Source organism: Hemiscyllium ocellatum, chromosome 3 (genome assembly GCF_020745735.1).
Source record: "Hemiscyllium ocellatum isolate sHemOce1 chromosome 3, sHemOce1.pat.X.cur, whole genome shotgun sequence".
NCBI lineage: Eukaryota > Metazoa > Chordata > Chondrichthyes > Orectolobiformes > Hemiscylliidae > Hemiscyllium > Hemiscyllium ocellatum.
Window position 1 is genome coordinate 27,904,356 of NC_083403.1, and position 14,814 is coordinate 27,919,169.

The following is a 14,814-nucleotide window of genomic DNA, read 5'->3' on the forward strand; positions in this document are numbered from 1 at the left end:
CGATCCCTCACATAGAGGACTTGTGCACAAAGTTGCCGGCGGGGGGTAGTGCTGTCCTTTAGGAAAATGGGCATGAACCAGACCCACCTGCAATTGTAACTGAATGAGGACTCCCACAAGTACACTACAATTAATACCAATAAGGATTTATACCAATACACAAGACTACCATTTGGAGTATCATCAGCTTGTGCCCTTTTCCTGTGGACCATGAAGAACATTTTCCAAGGGCTTGTGATGAAGCTGCCCCTTTATGGTGTCCTCGTTTTTTTTTGAGAGAAATAATAAAAGACCCAGGCTTTGAAAAGTCTGTGGCTTAAAGGGTTTTGGGGCCAAATTGATTATAGCTAACAGATGCTGCCTCCAGCAAAAGGCTTTTAAGTCTTTAAAAAAATTCACTTGTACAATGAAAGGAGAATGGCCAGTTCTTCCCAGCTCAGCGTATCTCTGGTTTGTGTGGTCTGGCTATTCACTGAAAACAGTCAGGCAATTGTTAAAGCTGCTGGACCCACTCTTTTGTGCCAAGGGGTGTTTATGGGGATTGTTGCAGGTATTTGGAACAGCATCATTAAGTTGGGATGATCTGTTGGGTTTTCTGATAAGTTATTCTGTATTTTGTTCTCTTTTGTTTGTGTTTCATTCCGCAATCTTGTAAATAAATTCTGTTTTGTTTAAAACTAAGAGGTTTGACCAGCTGCATCAGTCCTGAAATATCCACTTTACACCTGCTTATAAAATGAACAACGTTAGGGTCTGGGATACTTTTCTGAAATGTTTTGAGGGGGTCTGGTTCATAACAGGCTACCTCAGGTTGTCATTTATCTGGGTGATGTACTAATAACAGGAAAGACCAATAAAGAGCATTTAGAGATCTTGTACATAGTGCTTAAACATTTCTCCCAGGCTCCTTAAATGGGAACAATATGTGTTCAACAATATGTAACCTACTTGGGTTACAGAGTCGGCAAGACCGATTACACCCCTTCGAGGATAAGTGAGGGTGATCAAGAGAGTCCCAGCTCCCACATACCAGAGCTTTGGTCTGTCCTTGTGTGAGTGAATTATCACAGAAAATTCATACATAACCTAGCCTCCACCTTGGTATCCTTACACCTGTTATTGGAAAAGGGTCAGCCCTGGGAACGGTTGTGTAGCCAAGAAGTAACCTTTTGGGACGTGAAGAAACAGCAATTGGCATTGAACATATTGGTACACTACGATCTGAAGCAAAAGGTAGTGCTGACATGCGATACCTCTCCATACAGTATCAGAGTAGTGTCAGCTCACCGGTGGCCCAATGGGGAAGAACGCCCGATCGCGTATGCTTCCTCGACTCTGGCTGATGCTGAATGCAAGTATGCCTAGATAGAGATGGAAGGTTTGGTGGACATCTTTGGTGTAGGAACCTTTATAGATGGAAATTTGTCACAGTAACAGATCACAAAGCCCTGCTATGGCTACTGAAGGAAGACAAGGCAGTGCCACCCATAGCTTCCAGTAGAATTCAGTGTTGGGCACTTATTCTCAGCACGTACAAGTACAATTTGGCATACCATCCAGGAAGCTAAGTGGCTAATGCAGATGCCTTGAGCTGCCTCCCACTGGCAAATATCCTACCGGTGGTCTATCCCCTGGAAGAGTTCATTTTGGTTTTAAAATTCCTGGACACCTTTCCAGTCATCGCTGACAATATCCAACTGTGGACACAAAGCTCCTGTCCTAGCAAAACCGAAACAGCTTTTGCTAATGGGGGAAACAGAAAGGTCATCGTCACCCCGGTGGAAACTTTTCTGGACCCAGTGGGACCAGATCACCATAGAGGACTCCATATTATTACAGGGGTGCAAGGGTGATTGTCCAGAGTAAAGGTCATCGCCAGATACTGGCTGAGCTCCACCAGGGTCATCCAGGGGTCTCCAAGATGAAGATGCTACCAAGAAGCCATGTGTGTTGGCCAGGGTTTAATGCCAACACAGCTGCAAGGACAAACATTGGCACCAGCAGCACCCCCGCATTTGTGAGATTGGCAGGGTTGCATGTGACTATGCTGGTCCTTTCTTGGGCTTAACGTTCCTGGTCATTGTGGACACCCATTTGAAGTGGTTTGGTGTGCATAAAGTTTGGTCGGCAAACTCAGGGTTAACGATTGAGAAGCTGCAAGCATTGTTCATGGTACACAGACTCCCAGAAGTATTCGTCATGGTCAATGGGACGTCATTTTCCAGCAGGGAATTCGAACATTTCCTAAATGGCGTTTGGCACACAAGGACAGCTCCATACCATCCATTGTCTAATGATCTAATGGAAAGATTGGTCCAAATGTTGCAGGCAGGCTTAACAAAGCAGCCTACAGCGTCACTTGCTACCGAACTGTCCCAGTTGATTATAGCACACAACAACAGGGATAGCTCTAGCAGAGTTGTTGATGGCGAGATGGCACCGTACCAAGTTAAACCCGATATTCCCAGACCTGAACAGCAGCAGGAATGCCATTGCTGGCCATTGCCTCCTCAAAGCGAGGGGGTCCGTTTTATTCAGGGGACCACGTTTGGTGTCAGAACCATGGGAATGGCCCTGTATGGGTATGAGGCGAGATGGATGTGTGGTCAGGTCCCTTAAAGACAAAGCTCAGCTCAGTGATACAGTCCTGAACAAACATGTGAATCATCTGAGAGCTGTTACCTCACAATCAGGGCAGGAGCAAAATGTACCTGGCCCCTTAGAACAGCCAGAAGGCCTGTCAGAAACTAAACATTCTCCCACTCCATCTAGTGTCGAGGAAACCTCAGTGTTCGAGATGGATGCACCTTGATACCATTACACGCTGACTTGTCAGAGCCCGAATTAGAGAGACTGGACTTGGGGATGAAACATCGCTGAGAAAGCTACAAGACAAAGAGCAGGCTGACATCCCCGGATTTTTTTGGTTGCGGGGGTGTGGGGAGGTGATGGTGGTGGGCTGGGTGGTGGCGGGGGGGGGGGGGGGGGCTGCATAGGGATTTAGTGACTGTAACCAGGTGGACCTGGACCTCGATGACTGTGAGATCCCTGATTGAGGTTGTTAACCCAGGCCAATCAGGAAGCCCTAGCTGACCAATATTAACAGGGGATTCAGCCCGGACGGAATTTCACATTGGCAGGGAGTGGAGTGCATCATTTCCCCCTCCAACTCTATTTTGATTTAGTCCCTGCCCTCCCCTTCACTGTTTTGATCACACAGCATTGCCCTTTGATGTGAAGGGCACTGCTCATCACTGGCCACTCGGGTGTTTTCCTACTTTTCCTGGTGGTGGAAATTGAATAAAGATTTGTACACCTTGTCTCTCACTGTGTCTCACACCTGCACACACACACCATGGGTGCTGGGGATAAAAATAATAAGCACTACCGCAGTTAGGCGGTAGTGTGGGGGGATAAAAAGGAAAAAAAAAATGAGAAAAAAAAGAAAAAAAAAAAAAGAAAAAAAAGAACAAGAGTGTCTTTGATGTGAAAAAAAAAAAAAAAAAAAAAAAAAAAAAATTAACAGGGGATTCAGCCCGGACGGAATTTCACATTGGCAGGGAGTGGAGTGCATCATTTCCCCCTCCAACTCTATTTTGATTTAGTCCCTGCCCTCCCCTTCACTGTTTTGATCACACAGCATTGCCCTTTGATGTGAAGGGCACTGCTCGTCACAGGCCACTCGGGTGTTTTCCTACTTTTCCTGGTGGTGGAAATTAAATAAAGATTTGTGCACTTTATGTCTCTCACTGTGTCTCACACCTGCACACACACACACACACACACACACACACACACCATGGGTGCTGGGGATAAAAATAATAAGCACTACCGCAGTTAGGCGGTAGTGTGGGGGTTAATTTAAAAAAAAATATATAAACAGGAGTGTGATCACAAAAGAAATAGAGAAAAAAAAAAGAAAGAAAAAAAAGAATAAAAAAAAAGAAAAAAAAAAGAAAAAAAAAATTAACAGGGGATTCAGCCCGGACGGAATTTCACATTGGCAGGGAGTGGAGTGCATCATTTCCCCCTCCAACTCTATTTTGATTTAGTCCCTGCCCTCCCCTTCACTGTTTTGATCACACAGCATTGCCCTTTGATGTGAAGGGCACTGCTTGTCACAGGCCACTCGGGTGTTTTCCTACTTTTCCTGGTGGTGGAAATTGAATAAAGATTTGTACACTTTATGAAAAAAAAAAAAAAAAAATAAACAGTAGCGTTCACACAGCATTGCCCTTTGACGTGAAGGGCACTGCTTGTCACAGGCCACTCGGGTGTTTTCCTACTTTTCCTGGTGGTGGATATTGAATAAAGATTTGTGCACTTTGCGTCTCTCACTATGTCTCACAACTACACACACGCACACACACCATGGGTGCTGGGGAAAATAAGCACTACCGCAGTTAGGCGGTAGTGTGGGGTTAATAATAAAAAAAATCAACAGGGGATTGACACAGCATTGCCCTTTGATGTGAAGGGCACTGCTCGTCACAGGCCACTCGGGTGTTTTCCTACTTTTCCTGGTGGTGGAAATTGAATAAAGATTTGTACACCTTGTCTCTCACTGTGTCTCAAAAAAAAATAAAAAAAAAAGAAAATAAAAAAAAAATAAAAAAAAGAACAGCATTGCCCTTTAGAGAAAAAAGGAAAAAAAAAAATAACCAGGAGATTCACCTGCACGGATATATGGGTAGACTAAAAAAAAAAATTTAACAGGGGATTCAGCCCGGACGGAATTTCACATTGGCAGGGAGTGGAGTGCATCATTTCCCCCTCCAACTCTATTTTGATTTAGTCCCTGCCCTCCCCTTCACTGTTTTGATCACACAGCATTGCCCTTTGATGTGAAGGGCACTGCTTGTCACAGGCCACTCGGGTGTTTTCCTACTTTTCCTGGTGGTGGAAATTGAATAAAGATTTGTACACTTTATGAAAAAAAAAGAAAAAAAATAAAATAAACAGTAGCGTTCACACAGCATTGCCCTTTGACGTGAAGGGCACTGCTTGTCACAGGCCACTCGGGTGTTTTCCTACTTTTCCTGGTGGTGGATATTGAATAAAGATTGGTGCACTTTGCGTCTCTCACTGTGTCTCACAACTACACACACACACACACACACCATGGGTACTGGGGAAAAATAAGCAAAAAAATAAAAATAAAAAAAAAAATTAAAAAAAAAATTAACAGGGGATTCAGCCCGGACGGAATTTCACATTGGCAGGGAGTGGAGTGCATCATTTCCCCCTCCAACTCTATTTTGATTTAGTCCCTGCCCTCCCCTTCACTGTTTTGATCACACAGCATTGCCCTTTGATGTGAAGGGCACTGCTTGTCACTGGCCACTCGGGTGTTTATCTATCACTTGGGCTGGACCAGTGGCAGTGTGTAGCTGTGCAAGAAGAGGAAGACAGAGAAAAGAAGAGAGAAGAAGGAGGTGGAAGGAGGCGAGAGCTTGGAGTCCTGGGCCTTGCCCAGGTCAAGTCAGTGTTGCAGCTGACCTGGGGCCCACACCCACTGCTGGTCTCTGAGACCCCACACGGGCCTGCCCCCACCACCGCTGCCTGGGACTTGCCTGAGGCCCCTTCCCACAACCTCCACCACTGGTACGACCTGAGGCCCACCTCCACCGCTGCTGCCTGGGACTTGCCTGGGAATCCCTCCCCAACAGGTCTGCCTCCACTGCTGGGACCGAGGGCCAGCCTGGGACTTGCCAGAGCCTGCCTCAACTGCTGCTGTCGCCTGAGGCCTGCCTCCACCACCACTGCCTGAGGCCACTCCCCAACCAAGGGCCTGCCTGGGACTCGACAGAGGCCTGCCTCAACTGCTGTCGCCTGAGGCCTGCCTCCACCACTGCAGCCTGGGACTCGCCTGAGGCCACTCCCCACAACCTCCACCACTGCTGCGACCCGAGGCCCACCTCCACCGCTGCTGCCCAGGACTCAATTTTGGGGCTGCCTGGGACTTGTCTTGGGGCCCCCCCAACAGGCCTGCCCCCAACACTGCAATTGAGGGCCTGCCGAGGACTTGCCTGAGGCCTGCCTCCACCACCGCTGCCTAGGACTCGCCTCGGGTGACTGGCCTCGGGCACCTCCCCAAGGACTTCATCGCTAATACTGCCAGAGGCCCACCTCCACCGCTGCTGCCGGGGGCCGACGGAGTATGGCGAGCCCGAAGGTCGCAGGGCCCAGCCGGACCTATGCCGGGGTAGCCGCTGCCTTGGGCTCGGCTGGCCCAACCCCGGCCGCAACCACATCCCCCTTCAGGCACCTGACCAAACGCCTGGGGGTCAAGGCCTATCCCCATCCCAACATGACCATCGAGGCCTGCAGTAAGGCCATGGCTGGTGTGGTCGGCCCACTGGCCATCGTCGCTGCGGCCCGCATGTACGGGAAGGCCGTCTTCTTCCTTAAGACCGAGCAGGCGGTCCACCTGGCCGTGGAGAGGGGGCTCACTGTGGGCGGGACATATTTGCCAGTCGACCCCTTGGAGGTCACGGCCCAGAGAGTCGTGATCTCCAACGTCCCGCCCTTCATTGCCAGCGAGCTCCTTCTTCCCCACCTCAACACCTTGGGGGAGATCCGGTCAGGTGTTCAACCGCTCCTGCTCGGTCTTAAGGACCCCACCCTCCGCCATGTATACTCCTTCCGACGCCAGGTGTTTATTTGCCTGGCCCGGGAGGAGGTCACGGAGGGATCCTTCACCATCCTCCACGAGGGCGCGGCCTACCGCGCCTTCTGGACGGCGGACGGTGCCACCTGTGCCGCGAGGTGGGGCATATTAGAAAAAACTGCCCCACCCAGAAGGCTGCCCAGCCCACACCAACGGCTGCGGGTGGTGCCGCCGCACCCACTCCCCCTCCCCCAAAGTCAACACCACAAGCCCCGGCACCAGGGGCTAAGCCAGAGGCTCCCAATGCCTCAGCCTCTGGCAGGGAGGGGGGTGAGCGTCCGACCGAACGGAAAGCGCTCAGGAAGACGCAACGCGTCAAGCCCGCCCACGGGGAGACCACCCTATCCCCATCCCCTTCCCCTCCACGTAGCCCACGACCTGCCCCGCCCCGGCACGACAATGCCCCTGCGGCCGTGCCAGCGTCGCCCCGGCGCGGGAACCCTGACCCCCGAACCCCCAAACCCGTACCTGATCCCGGTCCCACTGACCCCGACCCCAACACCGACCCCCACCTCGTTAAGGAAACTCCTGGGGCTTCAACCCCCCCTCCAGAAACTGAGCCCCGCCCCACCCAGCCACCCCCTGGCACTAACCTGGGGGGAACCATCGCTGCTCCACTTCCCGCAGCGACTGTGTCTCTGGGCCCCGGAGAGGGAACTGGGCCCCTGCCCTGCCCGGCCCGGCCCGCCATCACCTGATAAACCAGGGGCGGGGCAGGAAGTGACACAGCTGACCCTCCCCACCCTGGCCACGCCCCCTGCCTTCCCCCAGCCAATCGTATTCCGGGAAAGGCGGGGGGGAGGGACCTTGGGCCCCATGACCACCAAGGCGGGCGGGGAGGAGAAGGCTCATAAATTCCCCCCTGTCTCTCTGGGGAAGAGGCACTGGCCCTTGGAGGGGGGAGAAATCCCATCAGCGCGCCGGCGGCGCTGTCCCTCTCCAGGGGATGAGCCGACGGTGTCTCCCCACTGTCCTGCACCATGGCCTGACCTGCCCAAACCCCCAGGGGCGACAGCCGGGCCTTCCACCACCATAACTCCTCCAGCCCCTGGGGAGGATTTTAATAACAACATGGGCCATGGTGCAGGCGACAGATTTTTATTCACTGCTGGGTCGTCGAGCGGTGGAGGCGAGGAAGGTGTTATCCTCGCTCCTCCCTCCCAGACTGTTTTTCCGGGGGCCTTGGCCCTGGGGGAGGACCTTTTCCCCGAGGAGCCGGGCTTCCCGGTGTCGGGAGAGGAGCGGGGCCCCGAGCCTCTGCCGCCCGGCGACCCGAACTCGGGGCGTTCCGGGAAGGGGTGCGCCGAGGAAGGGACTGAAGGTGACCCTGGGGGTGGGGTCACTGGAGGTTTGAGGCCAGTTGGCGGTGCCGGACCAGCCCCCATCCTCTCGGTGGGGGAGGGGTCGGTGACCGAAGGCGACCTCCTGGAGGAGGGTTCTGGATCGGTGGCGGACACCGGGGACGACGCGGAGTCCGTCTCCAGCGACATTTTCGAGTCCCAGGTGCCCCCCACTGATCTCCCCCTCATCCCCCTCGAGGAAATCCGGGAATTTGTCGAGGAAACTCGGAGTCGCCGGGATAGAGCCCAACTGGCGCTCGACCGCTGGAGCTCCTTCGAAAGAGTCTACTGGTCGGCCCACGCTGCGCGCCAGGCGCCCGGGCTTGACGTCAATGAGCGAAAGCGAGTCAGGAACTTCCTGGGAGCACTCCTGGTGAGGGCGAGGGACTTCTGTGCCCCCTCTCGTCCTCCCAGTAAATATGTACATAGTTTAACTGTGTGTACTGGTGGTGGTTGCACTATACTTCCGACATGGAGACAACTATAGCCAGCCTCAACATCAACGGCAGCAGGGAGTCACAGCGCAGATTCCAGACCCTCTCGGTCCTTCGGGATGGGAGGTATGCGGTGTGCTTCCTGCAAGAAACCCACACTACCCCGGGAGACGAAGCCACCTGGCTCCTGGAGTGGCGAGGGGGGGTCTACATGAGTCACCTCACCCGCAGATCTGGCGGGGTGGCTATCTTGTTGGCCCCGCATTTTCAGCCGGAGATCTTGGGGGTCAGGGAGCCAGTGCCAGGCCGTTTGCTTCACCTGACGGTTCGGCTGGGGGGCGCGGTGCTTCACTTGGTGAACGTCTACGCTCCCCTGGCCGGGCCGAGGCAAGCGAGCTTCTTCGAAGAAGTGTCCGCTCATCTTGCTTCCATCGACGAGAACCAGTGCGTCGTCCTCGGGGGAGATTTTAACTGCGTCCTCGAGGACAGGGACCACGGCGGTGCCCGCACGAGTTCGGCGTCGGGGAGGAGGTTGGGGGACTTGGTCAAGTCCTTGGACCTGGTGGACGTCTGGCGGAATCTCCATCCTGACTCCATCGCCTTCACCTTCGTGAGGCCTGGGGTCGGAGCGTCCAGAATCGACCGCCTGTACGTTTCGCGGGCGTACGCCTCCTGCTTTCCGAAGGCCTCCACGCGGCAGGTGTCGTGCACGGACCATCACCTGGTGTGGGCGGAACTCCTTCCGTTCGGCGCCAGGTTGGGCTCCGCGTACTGGCACTTTAACAACCTGCTGCTGGAGGACGAGCGGTTCCGGGACTCGTTTCGTCGTTTCTGGGCCGGCTGGAGAAGGAAGCGGGGAAGCTTCCCCTCCCTGAGGCTATGGTGGGACGTGGGCAAGGCTCACGTCCGCGTCTTCTGTCAGGAGTATGCGAGGGGGTCGACGAAGAGGCGGAAATCCAGGATCGGGGAGTTGGAGAGGGAGATGCTCGACCTGGAGTCACGCCTCGGTCAGCCCGACGCGGACCCGGCCCTGCGCGGGGTGTACGAAGAGAAGAAGGCCGCGCTCCGGGACCTGCAGCTCGTCGGGGCTCGGGGCGCGTACGTGAGGTCGCGGCTCCAGCTCCTCCAGGACCTGGACTGCGGCTCCCCCTTCTTCTACTCGCTGGAAAAAAGGCGTGGCACCCGTCAGCAGCTCCTTGTGCTGCTGGCCGACGACGGGTCCCTCGTCTCGGATCCGGAGGGTATCAGGGCCCACGTCCGATCCTATTACACGGCCCTGTTCTCTCCGGATCCGTCCAGCGAGGATGCTCGCAGAGTTCTGTGGGAAGACCTGCCGCAGCTCAGCCCGGAGGACGCCGGAAGGCTCGACGCTCCCGTCAACTTAGAGGAGCTGACCGGCGCCCTTGACCGGCTCTCGAGGGGCAAATCCCCGGGGCTGGACGGGCTGACTGTGGAGTTCTTCAGGGCGTTCTGGGACGTCCTGGGGAGCGACTACGCACAGGTCCTGGGGGAGTGTCTAAATGCCGGAGAGCTGCCCCTTTCTTGGCGCAGGGCGGTCATCGTCCTGCTGCCAAAGAAGGGGGACCTTCGTTCGTTGAAGAACTGGCGTCCGGTCTCCCTCCTCAGCACGGACTACAAAATTTTTGCCAGGGTGTTGTCTTCTCGCCTGGCTTCCGTGCTGGCCCACATGATTCACCCGGACCAGTCCTACACGGTCCCGGGCCGGAGGATACAAGACAACGTCCATCTGGTCCGGGACCTGATCCATTTCTGTCGACGGGCTGGTCTGCCGAGCGCCTTCCTGTCTCTCGACCAGGAGAAGGCGTTCGACAGGGTCGATCACGAGTACCTGCTCGGGACTCTGCGGGTGTTCGGGTTCGGGACGCAGTTCGTCGCCCGGATCCAACTTTTGTACGCCGCCGCAGAGTGTCTGGTTAAAGTTAACGGGTCCCTGACTGTGCCCCTTCGCTTCGGGAGAGGAGTGCGTCAAGGCTGCCCCCTGTCCGGCCAGCTGTATTCCCTGTGCGTGGAGCCTTTCCTGCGCCTCTTGCGGAGGAGGTTGTCGGGGCTGGTTCTGCGCGGCGCGGGCGCGGGGGTGGTCCTCTCGGCCTACGCCGACGACGTGCTCCTCACTTTCACCGACCCGGCTGACCTGGGGAGGATGCGCGAGTGCCAGGCCGTGTACTCGGCGGCGTCTTCCGCCAGGATCAACTGGGCCAAATGTTCCGGGCTACTGGTGGGTCCGTGGCGGGTGGACTCCCTGCCGGAGGAGTTTCGGGGGTTCAGCTGGAGTACCACCCATCTCCTCTACCTGGGGGTCTACCTCAGCCCGACCGAGGAATCCTGGCCGGCCAACTGACAGGAGCTGGAGGCCAAAGTCTCGGCTCGCCTAGGCCGCTGGACAGGACTGCTCCGAGTGCTATCTTACAGGAGCCGAGTGCTGGTCATAAACCAGCTGGTGGCCGCCATGCTGTGGTACCGGCTGGTCACTTTGGTCCCTCCTCCTGGCTTTGTCGCTGACATCCAGAGAACGTTGGTCGACTTCTTCTGGGACAAAAAGATGCACTGGGTCGCTGCGCAGGTTCTGAGTCTCCCCATTGAGGAGGGCGGTCAGTCGCTGGTGTGCGTCCGCACCCAGGTCGCGACCTTCCGCCTTCAGACCTTGCAGCGATACCTTTACGTCGAGCCTCCTCCTAGGTGGTGCGCCCTGGCGACGTATTTTTTCCGCCAGGTGCGTAACCTCAACTACGACACGCAGCTCCTGTTCGTCGACCGTGACGGTTTGGAGGTCGCCCTCAAGGTGCTGTCTGTCTTTTACCAGGACCTGATCACTGTCTGGAGCATGGTCGAATCGCGTCGCGCCTACCCTCCGGCAGGAGTAGCGGCTGTCGTCAGGGAGCCGTTGCTCAGGAATCCGCACCTCCGTGCTCGCGGGTTCGAGTGGCTGTCGGAGGGGAGTGCCGTGGCGGCGAGGGTGACCAGGGTCGGGGACGTGCTGGGTGCCGGGGGCCTGGGCTGGACGTTGCCGCAAGACATAGCGAGCAGGGCAGCGGTAGACGTCCGGTACGTGGCCACCGGCATCCGACGCCTTAAAACGGCGGTGCTCGGACCCGACGTAGTGCACCAGTTGGAGGACGCTCGGGTGTGCGGTGGGATCCCGTCTGCGCTCACCCCTGCCCGGACGGAATTTCACATTGGCCCCAAGGTCCCGTACTTCCCGCGGGAGCCTGTGCCCCACAACCTGAGCCGCCTCCGAAATTTTAACTTTGTCCCGTTCAAGGACGTTAAAAGGTGTGTCCTATATCGACTGCTGCTGCACACCGTCCACCTCTTCTCCCTCATCCACCGCCCGGACACGCCCTGGCGTGCCCATTTGCCACCGGGCGGTGGGGATCCCCAGTGGAGGGCTCTCTACGCAGGAGTCCTCCCCCTTTCTCTCGGGGATCTGGGGTGGAGGGTGCTGCACGCAGCAGTCCCCTGCAACCGCAGATTGCGGTGGTTCACGGACTCCCAGCCCAACTGCTTGTTCTGTGGCGCTGTGGAGTCCGTGGACCATGTGTATGTTGGGTGTGGGCGTTTGCACCCCCTTTTTGATTTTCTGAAAAACCTTCTCCTCTGCTTTTGGTTGCACTTCAGTCCCACGCTCCTGATCTTCGGGCACCCAGTGCGGAGGAGGGAGGGCAGGTCTGAAGACCTCCTCGTGGGTCTGCTCCTGGGCCTGGCCAAATTGGCCATAAACAGGTCCAGGCAGCGGGCCGTGGAGGGGGTCGTTAGGGCCGACTGCCTGCCCCTCTTCCGCGGTTACGTTAGGGCCCGGGTGTCCTTGGAGAAGGAGCACGCGGTGTCCACCAACACCCTGGAGTTGTTCAGGGAGAGGTGGGCGCCGCAGGGAGTGGAGTGCATCATTTCCCCCTCCAACTCTATTTTGATTTAGTTCCTGCCCTCCCCTTCACTGTTTTGATCACACAGCATTGCCCTTTGACGTGAAGGGCACTGCTTGTCACAGACCACTTGGGTGTTTTCCTACTTTTCCTGGTGGATATTGAATAAAGATTTGTGCACTTTGCGTCTCTCACTATGTCTCACAACTACACACACGCACACACACCATGGGTGCTGGGGAAAATAAGCACTACCGCAGTTAGGCGGTAGTGTGGGGTTAATAAAAAAAAAATTAACAGGGGATTCAGCCCGGACGGAATTTCACATTGGCAGGGAGTGAAGTGCATCATTTCCCCCTCCAACTCTATTTTGATTTAGTCCCTGCCCTCCCCTTCACTGTTTTGATCACACAGCATTGCCCTTTGACGTGAAGGGCACTGCTTGTCACTGGCCACTCGGGTGTTTTGCCTGTTAAGAGTTGGACCAGTGGCAGTGTTGTGCTGAAGAGACAAGGAGAAGAAAAAAGAAGAAGAAGAAGAAGATGAAGATGGTGGAAGACAAAGGAGAAGAACAAGGAGGAGGTGGAAGAAGGAGGTGAGAGCTTTGTGTTCTGGGCCTAGCTTTGGAGCTGCAGTGGGGCCCACTCCCACTGCTGGTCTCTGGGACCCCGCCTGGGCCTGCCTCCACCACCGCAGCCTGGGACTCGCCTGAGGCCCCTTCCCACAACCTCCTCCACTGGTGTGACCTGAGGCCTACCTCCACTGCTGGGACCAAGGGCCAGCCTGGGACTCGCCAGAGGCCTGCCTCAACTTCTGCTGCAGCCAGAGGCCTGCCTCCACCAGCGCTGCCTGGGACTTGCCTAGGAGTCCCTCCCCAACTGAGGGCCTGCCTGGGACTCGCCAGAGGCCTGCCTCCACCACCGCAGCCTGGGACTTGCCTGAGGCCACTCCCCGCAGCCTCCACTGCTGCGACCTGAGGCCCACCTCCACTGCTGCTGCCCAGGACATAATTTTGGGGCTGCCTGGGACTTGTCTTGGGGACCCCCCCAACAGGCCTGCCCCCAACACTGCAACTGAGGGCCTGCCGAGGACTTGCCTGAGGCCTGCCTCCACCACCGCTGCCTAGGACTCGCCTCGGGTGACTGGCCTCGGGCACCTCCCCAAGTACTCCACCGCGACTACTGCCAGAGGCCCACCTCCACCGCTGCTGCCGGGGGCCGACGGAGTATGGCGAGCCCGAAGGTCGCAGGGCCCAGCCGGACCTACGCCGGGATAGCCGCTGCCTTGGGCTCGGCTGGCCCAACCCCGGCCGCAACCGCATCCCCCTTCAGGCACCTGACCAAACGCCTGGGGGTCAAGGCCTATCCCCATCCCAACATGACCATCGAGGCCTGCAGTAAGGCCATGGCTAGTGTGGTCGGCCCACTGGCCATCGTCGCTGCGGCCCGCATGTACGGGAAGGCCGTATTCTTTCTTAAGACCGAGCAGGCGGTCCACCTGGCCGTGGAGAGGGGGCTCACTGTGGGCGGGACACATTTACCCGTCGACCCTTTGGAGGTCACGGCCCAGAGAGTCGTGATCTCCAACGTCCCGCCCTTCATTGCCAGCGAGCTCCTTCTTCCCCACCTCAACACCTTGGGGGAGATCCGGTCAGGTGTTCAACCGCTCCTGCTCGGTCTTAAGGACCCCACCCTCCGCCATGTATACTCCTTCCGACGCCAGGTATTCATTTGCCTGGCCCGGGAGGAGGTCACGGAGGGCTCATTCACCATCCTCCACGAGGGCGCGGCACACCGTGCCTTCTGGACGGCGGACGGCGTGCGGTGCCACCTGTGCCGCGAGGTGGGGCATATTAGAAAAAACTGCCCCACCCAGAAAGCTGCCCAGCCCACACCAACGGCTGCGGGTGGTGCCGCCGCACCCATTCCCCCTCCCCCAAAGCCAACACCACAAGCCCCGGCTCCGGGGGCTAAGCCGGAGGCTCCTAATACCTCAGCCTCTGGCAGGGAGGGGGGTGAGCGTCCGACCGGACAGAAGGTGCCCAGAAAGACGCTACGCGTCAAGCCCGCCCACGGGGAGACCACCCTATCCCCATCCCCTTCCCCTTCCCCTCCACATAACCCACGACCTGCCCCGCCCCGGCACGACAATGCCCCTGCGGCCGTGCCAGCGTCACCCCGGCGCGGGAACCCTGACCCCCGAACCCCCAAACACGTACCTGATCCCGGTCCCACTGACCCCGACCCCGACCCCAACCCCAACCCCAACCCCCACCTCGCTACGGAAACTCCTGGGGCTTCAACCCCTCGTCCGGAAACTGAGCCCCGCCCCACCCAGCCACCCCCTGGCACTAACCTGGGGGGAACCACCGCTGCTCCACTTCCTGCAGCGACCGTGTCTCTGGGCCCCGGAGAGGGAACTGGGCCCCTGCCCCGCCCGCCATCACCTGATATACCAGGGGCGGGGCAGGAAGTGACACGGCTGACCCT